At 50.3% G+C, this 7,543-nt stretch overlaps 1 long non-coding RNA gene across 2 annotated transcripts in view; it reads right to left on the bottom strand.

The window, feature by feature from the left end:
* Positions 1-6,073: 6,073 nt before the first annotated feature.
* The window catches only part of Gm31901, a 6,564-nt gene continuing 5,094 nt past the window's right edge, over positions 6,074-7,543 (bottom strand). For both annotated transcript variants that reach the window (XR_385092.3, XR_385091.3), the window contains one exon: positions 6,074-7,014. This is a non-coding gene — a long non-coding RNA (predicted gene, 31901). The remainder of the gene's footprint in view (positions 7,015-7,543) is intronic.

Genomic DNA, 7,543 nt, shown 5'->3' with positions numbered 1-7,543 from the left:
CCCCTTGTGGGTGGTACCATCTCTGGGCTGGTAGTCTTGGGTTCTCTAAGAGAGCAGGCTGAGCAAGCCAGGGGAGGCAAGCCAGTAAGTAACATCCCTCCATGGCCTCTGCATCAGCTCCCGCTTCCTGCTCTGTGTTAGTTTGTGTCCTGACTTCCTTAAGTGATGAACAGCAATGTGGAAGTGTAAGCTGAATAAACCCTTTCCTCCCCAACTTGCTTCTTGGTCATGATGTTTTGTGCAGGAATACAAATCCTGACTAAGACGATATTAAAGTCACATAAGCAAGGTCTAACAGCACGGAAAGGCTCCATCCATTTGTATCCACCAATCAAGACTGGGTCTGAAGCATGGATGGAGGAGCTAAGTTACTCAGCCCCCTGTGATCCTCAGTCATCCTCCCTGAGCCATTTCACGTCCGTATCCTGGAGCTCTTCCACAGAGCCTTCCTCCTCTTCTCCTTCTTTGATGTGCTCTCTTAGTGAGCCTGACTTAATCTGTTCAGCCCTACTGAGGGCCAAAGGGAAATGTGGTCTTGCTCCCTCTCCCCTGCTGTGCCTGCTGGCTCCCCAGATCAGACGAGCACTTTGGATGTACCTGTAGCCATCACCTCCCCATACATCATACCTGGCTATTGGAGGAGATCCTGGCTGGGCAAACCACCTCTGCCCCTAGTATAACCTTCTGCAGCGGGAAATGTACCCTCTTCAGTGTGTGGGGATAATTACCCAGCCTTACCAAGCTTGGTTATCTTCACCTGTTCACTGGTTAACCCTAACCAGTTTAGGGTTTAAAGTTTAGGGTTTAGGGTTAAGGGTTAGGGGTTAAGGGTTAGAGTTAGGGTTAGGGTTCATGGGTGTCTTCTGTGAACAGCTACTCAGGCCTTAAGCTGTCAGAAGCCCTTTAGCACACAGTCTCTCTCTCTCTCTCTCTCTCTCTCTCTCTCTCTCTCTCTCTCTCTCTCTCTCTCTCTGTGTGTGTGTGTGTGTGTGTGTGTGTGTGTGTGTGTTTCCTTAGGAACTCCAGTGAGACACAAATCCTGCCACCATTGTCTTAAGAATTACAGCCCTCTTCCTCCACTTTGCCTTTCCTTTTCCCGTTGTCTTTCTCGACCTTTACAGATGCTCTTTGCAGCCTTGTCTAAGTCACTGAGATCTGTCAAAGCCGTGCCTGCGTTTTGAAGACCTTGCCCCACCAACAGGCTCAGCAAAGCCACTGAAGCTCCACAGCAGGCTTGAGGTCCCTGGTAGGTCGGTCTCTAAACTCCTCTGTGAACAGAGTTCCATCTGGACCAGGGAACTGGGGTTCAAACACAACCCCTCATCCCCAGTTCCCTAGTGAAGATAACCTAATGGCTCTCATAAGCTAATCCAGCAGGGATGGGAGGTTACAGTACCCAGTGTTCCTGCGCCCCCAGCGGTCAGACTGCTCCCATGCCCCACAGCCTCACAGGCCAGGGTGGGACACTGTCCACTAATTCCAGCAGTTAAAATGCTGAGTATTTTCAGATCACACCAATTTCTTGCACCAAACCATGGTTAATGCCCCATCTGCACGTTGGGTTTTAGATTTTCTCTCTCTTTCTGCTAAAGGTTGGACTTGAATCCTCTATTGAGTTCATCATCTTTTCCTCTTCCCCTCTCTCCGAATCTTTCCATTAGTTCCCAGTTCTTAGGTCCCAGGAAGGGATTTTGAGTTCCGGTCCCCAAACTGTAAGAAGCGGAAAGCTAACATCTTCATCTCTCCCTCTCGTTTATCTAACTTACCTGCCAGATCCTAGTACAGAGGATGCTGCCCATTTCCTTTTCTCGTTACAATTGCTTCTTCACACGGACAGGTTCCTGCTCAGCCACCATTTTGGCCTCATGTGCATTTCTAGCTGCACACAATAGTGGACAGGCAACATCTGCCCCTATGGCTGACAATCTCACCCTTATGCTGAAATCTCAAAGACGGCCAAGTTTCCTCTAAACCCTTTTAACTGTTTTCAGGGCATCTCCATGCTCCTGTGGTAGACCCCAGTCATCAAGCAGGCATGACGTCCCATTTCACATACATGAAGATCGCCATCCTGAGATTTCCCTCACAGACACTCCTGATGATGACTCGGCCGTAGTTATTCATCTCACTACCCAGGACAGGAGCCATGCAACCACAGCCACACACACCATACAGCTCTTTGTGAATTTCCTCCTGGGAAGCTCCATGCTTAGGCTTCTCAGCCTCAGTTGCATGCCTTGCTACCCCCCAGCCAGGACCACTCATTCATTGCTCCCCAAATTCATTTTCATGTGCCGATTGTGCTGTGTAAAAAATTTTTCCCGGGGAGACTCAAGACACATGTCTACCTACTCTAGATAGGGCTTCCATGACAGACCAAAGTATAAATATCCCCGAAGAGATATAACGGAGAAGGGGCTTCTGCCCACAGAGTAACCCCAGCATGCAGCATTTGAGGTGAAACGCTCCCCATTGTCTCGAGTTCCTCAAGGTCAGAGAACTTTGCTTTCTGGGGGGGGGGAGGGGTGGTGTGGGGTGTGTCTTATGGAGGCGATTGGGGGCGGGGCAAGGTGTGAAGAGTAGGGTGCTGAATCAGGAACTGTCTGAGCAGCTTTGTGTACTTCCTGTTTGCTCACTAAGATGTGAGCTGCTCCAGAGTAGCGCTCTGGTCACCCTGGAGCCTCCTGCCTCTGAGTCTCCTCCGCCATGATGAACTGTAGCCTCTCATGAGTTGACATAACCTCTTTCTCTACGTTGCTTTTCATTATGTAATTGGTCATAGCTACCGGAAATGTAACTAAGACCGGCCATCTGCTGGCTCTCCAGGCTCCAGGACTCACTCTAAATTTCTTTTCTCACCGCCTAACCATCTACCATCCCTTAGTCCTCTGGGCTTTATTTCCATCACAAACTGCAGGCTGGCTGGACCCTCCTCTCACCGCCGTCGCCTGCTGTCCTCTGGTCATCACCATCACTGGGATGGACCACTCAGCAGCCAGGCCATGCTCCGATTCCCCTCACCTGGCAGCCAACCTTATTGGTAAATCCCACGAGGTCACCATTTCTTCTGAGTCCTAAGCAAAGGATAGGATCACATTCTCTTGGTAGCCACAAGTCCCCATCCCTAGTCCCACCTCCCAGGCTGATATGCAGCTCACCAGCCCATCCCCCAACCCCAGTGCCCAGCCCATTTTTGTGCCCACTGTCCTGGAACAGCCAATGTTGTTGCTCCCGGGCCTTTGTTCTTAGGGTGCCTTGGAATTCCCCGTCCCCGAGGCTGTAAGTCTGCCTATTTCATAATTCAAACCCAATGGCACAGAATGCTTTCTGACCCTGCTGCTATGGGCCCTCAGCCTCCTGTCCCTAGCTCAGCTGCTAACGCCCAGCCCAGCCTTTGTCACTTTGAAAGTCACCTTGTTAGTATTCTGCTAATCTTATTATCTTTTTCCCATATATAAACAAAAGCTCAGGGAGGGAAGATCCTTGATGTGTTCCTTATGGTGTCCCAGTACTTGCCACAAGTGCCTGGGATCCCTAGGTGTTTCTGAACACTCCTGCATCTAGTCAATGATTAAAGGATGAATGGGGAGAGCCAGGTTTGTCTGTAGCACTGTCCCACTAACTCCAGCTCTTTATGACTCTCTTCTTCTCCAACTAACCACTCAGGGTCACCTTTAACCCTGATCAGAGTCATTCACCAATGACTAACGTAAAGCCAGAGAGTATGTTATGAGGACTCTCCCTCTAGGTGACAGCTGCTGGGGGCCATTAGCTCCTTCTGTGACCTTGCCTGTGAAGATAAACGACTATGTGCCACATGTCTGGCCACAGATTCTATGGGTCTGGCTTCTCAGCCTTCTCAGCGTCACTGAGAGGCCTCCAGGCTACCCTGACACAAACTGTTTTTATTAGTTCCAAGGACCTGAGGAAGCCGTGCATCCTCCTGCAATGGCTGACTAAGGAGTGTACACACTCCTTCCTAGAGTCATGTTGTAGACCCTAGTGGCCTCTGTCTCATAGGCTGTCATAGCTGAGGATGCCTCTCGGGAGAACTTCATGCCACAAATCAACACAGAGCCGCTGGGCAGAAGAAGGGTGTTTCCGAGGCGCCTCAGTTACAGACTGAGTCTTCCTCTCACTGAAAATACAGCAAAGGAGGTGGGGGGAGTGAGGCATGGGACAGGAATAGGGAGTGTGGGGGGATGGAGGGTAGGTCTGTAATCCTGATACTCTGAGGCAGAAAGAGATCATATGAGTTCCGGGCCACTGTGAGCTACAGAGTGAGACTGAAAACAACAAAAATACAATCAAAACAAATGATCCAATGCTCACAGAAAAACCACACTTACAAATAAAGTGTCTGTCAAAGTGCCCAGGAGCCCCGGGGCTCCAGTGAGATAGAAATTCAGTGTTCTGTCCATGAGTCTTCCGGACAGTGGCCCAAGGTAACTCCATGATTGTTCGATGTCGTCTTTTCCTGCTTAGCTCCCACACGCCTGAGTAAGGAGAGAAGCCGAGGCACATGTCTCTGAAGGGCAGTGATTCAAAAAGTAGGTGGCAATTACTTGGGATTCCGTTGCGCGACTTCATGTAGCTGCAAGGGAGACTGAGAAACGTATTCTCGCTGGGTGAGTCTGTTTCTTGGAGAATATCTGCAGACATGACTCAGTGGGCAAGAGCACTGGCTGCTCCTGCAGAAGCCCTGGGGTCACGTCTTAGCACCCACACAGCAGCTCACATCATTCATGACTCCAGCTCCAGGTGGTCTCACACCCTCTTCTGGACTCCTTGGGCACCGTATGCACGTGGTGCACACACGTAAATGCAGGGAGACCACTCATACACATAAAACACAATAAACAAATCTACACGTTTTTTAAACGTGAACACTCCGGATACCGATGACAGACCAAAGAACAGTTCCGCCCGTGGCTTGCTTCGTGAGCCAATGCGGTAGTGATTTAGGCTCCTTTCAGGGCAAGGTTAGTGGGTGATGGGTGTGGGCTGACTTGGGAGCAGCTGCATCTCTGAGAGTCCAACACAGGTGGAGGCTGCATCCGGAGCCCCCCCCTGCGACGTGCATACAGCGGGGTGGACAGACACCTTCCAGTTGTTCCTTATGAGATTTTGTGAATCTTGCAACTTTTCAGGAACTCTGCTTCTGTTTTGTGTTTTTGAGGCACTATCTCACTGTGTAGCCCAGGCTGGCCTCCAACTTTTAGTCCTTCTGCTTATGTGTCCCACATGCTGGCCTTGTGTGCGTGCGTGTGATGTGCGAGCATGCATCTGTGTGTGTGTGTGTGTATGTCTCTCTGTGTGTAAGGATGAGTAAAAGGCAAGTTTGGAGGAAGAAATAAAAGATGAGACTTTCAATGACCCAAACAGCTAGAGCAAACTTTATTTAATGCAAGAGGTGGAGTGTCAAGTCCTGGCCACACTGAGATCAGGACACAGAACGCAGAAGCATGGCGACCAGTGTTCAGGAAAGCCACGCATTAGTGCTTCAGACTGAGGTCTTCGTAGCTAAGGGTAAGGAATCAGAATGCGGAAGTTACAGGCTGTTTTCCCCAGACAGGCACAGGTCAAGCATGGGGTGTCTGGGTGCGGGGGCAGCCGCTTTGCTTCTAGGATCCTTGAAGAGATGGTTTCCCGGGACTGTGAGCTCAGTTTGGGGCCTGTGAGCAGCATATGGGGGAGTGTTCCTTTAAAGTGTGCTTTAGTGCGCATGTGCTTCCTCTAGAATGCTCTACCTTGCTCCTTCTGAGACAGTGGCTTGCAGAGTGCCCTGTTTTTTCAGGTAAAGTGGGGGCTTCCTCCTATCTTTACCCACCAGCACTGGCATTACGGGCACACATGGCTTCCCCATGGTTGCTGGGAATCCAAACTCAGGCCCGTGTGTTTGTGTAGCAAGCACAGTTATGGAGCCATTTTGTTTCCATGGCTACATTCTCAACTGGGTTTTAAAAATCCACAGGAGCTCTGGTGTGTGTGTGTGTGATTCTGTCTACCCAAAACAAAAAACAAACAAACAAACAAAACAAAACAAAAAAACCACAAGAAATCAAAACAGACAAGTGCTTAGAACATTTATTTTAAAGTAGGAAGGCTTGTTTCTACAAGTGGCACTTTTAAAAAATGGAAAGCAGCATTTCCTGAAACAGGAAGGTTAGCTGAGGGACGCCATTGTTCGACATTTCTATAAACGGTCTGATTCTGCCTTTGTGACTAGCGATGGATGGGTCGGTCTCACACTTGCCTCTGGAGTCAGTCCTTGCAAAGCTGTGCTTCTGGAAAACGCTACGCACATTAAGGGGTAAGGATACCAAAGGCCAAGGATGCTTGTGAGAGTTGTGATGTCAGAGGTCAAGAGGCTCGGGAACCCGGGTGTCTTCAGATGTAGACTGTTACAACCTCCTCGTTGGTGAGAAGAGAACATCTGGGTACCCAGTGCAATCGTACGCTCCTGAGGTCTCGTGGCTGCTCGGCAGCATGGCCCAAGGCCTGTTCCCTCCACTGCTCTGCCAAGGCTCTGTCTCTGCCACCGGCTTATTTGCTGCTTATTCCAGCGCAACTTGAACATCCAGGTATTGAGTTTTGCTCAAAACCAAGTGACAACTTCTAAACTAAACAATGACCGAGCTCACGGCCATGAAAGGGCCAACTGCAAGGCTCACAGTCTTGGTTGAGTTTCTGCTCGTGGGCATCGGCCCGCCCACACAGTAACCCTTTGTACTTTCCGAGAGGCTCATGTACTCGAGGTGGAGCCGTGGAGTGAGAGGAGGCATCACAACCAAGGTGAATGTTCCCTTCTGAGAGTGGAGCAAAGGTGACCGGCTAAGAGCTGACTGGAGGAGGGGGTGGGGTGCGAGGTCCTGGGACAGCTTGGCCTTCTGAACAGGTGCCTCTGGCCTGCTTTGACCTCCACTCTAGGGTCACCTATTCATACTCACTCCCAGAATCAGCCAGGTCCTCTCGGTCATGTGGCAGCTATCTGATTAGGCCAATGTGTCATTTCTGTGGAGAGAGAGAGAGAGAAAGAGCCAGGGATGGCTGCCACCAGCTTTTGGACAGTGTTCCAGGAAGAGCAGAGTGGTGGTGACTATGGCCTGAGCAAACAGTACCTCCACCGGCTCCCAGGTGTCATGGGCATGAGTCACCCAGATGCTATCTGAGGGAGAAAGTCCAGACAGGGTCACCAGTGAGTCACAGGCCCCATCAAAGACCTTTGAGGTATACAGAAACCAGGTAGGAAATAAAAACAAAACCCTTACTAGGAGACCATGACTCTGCACCCACAGAAAGGGAGGGCCAGGGTCGGGGATCTCCAAGCCATTGGAACCCCAATGCCTATTGGGACCTTTATGTTGTGTGTTTGGATATGCCTATGAATCCCAGGTTGGATTTGAGCTCCTTAGGTATGTGGCTGGGCTGGCTTCAAACTCAAACTCAATGCCCTTCATCTGCTTCCTGCTGGGACTCAGTAGCCCTCCTCATTTAAAATGCGAAGCCAGACATTGTAGCTTCTGGGATGGAGGCACAGGGC

The sequence above is a fragment of the Mus musculus genome, chromosome 16 (assembly GCF_000001635.26).
Source record: "Mus musculus strain C57BL/6J chromosome 16, GRCm38.p6 C57BL/6J".
NCBI classification, from domain to species: domain Eukaryota; kingdom Metazoa; phylum Chordata; class Mammalia; order Rodentia; family Muridae; genus Mus; species Mus musculus.
The sequence above is the reverse complement of the archived record's forward strand: the minus strand, read 5'-3'. Positions and strand labels throughout refer to the sequence as shown.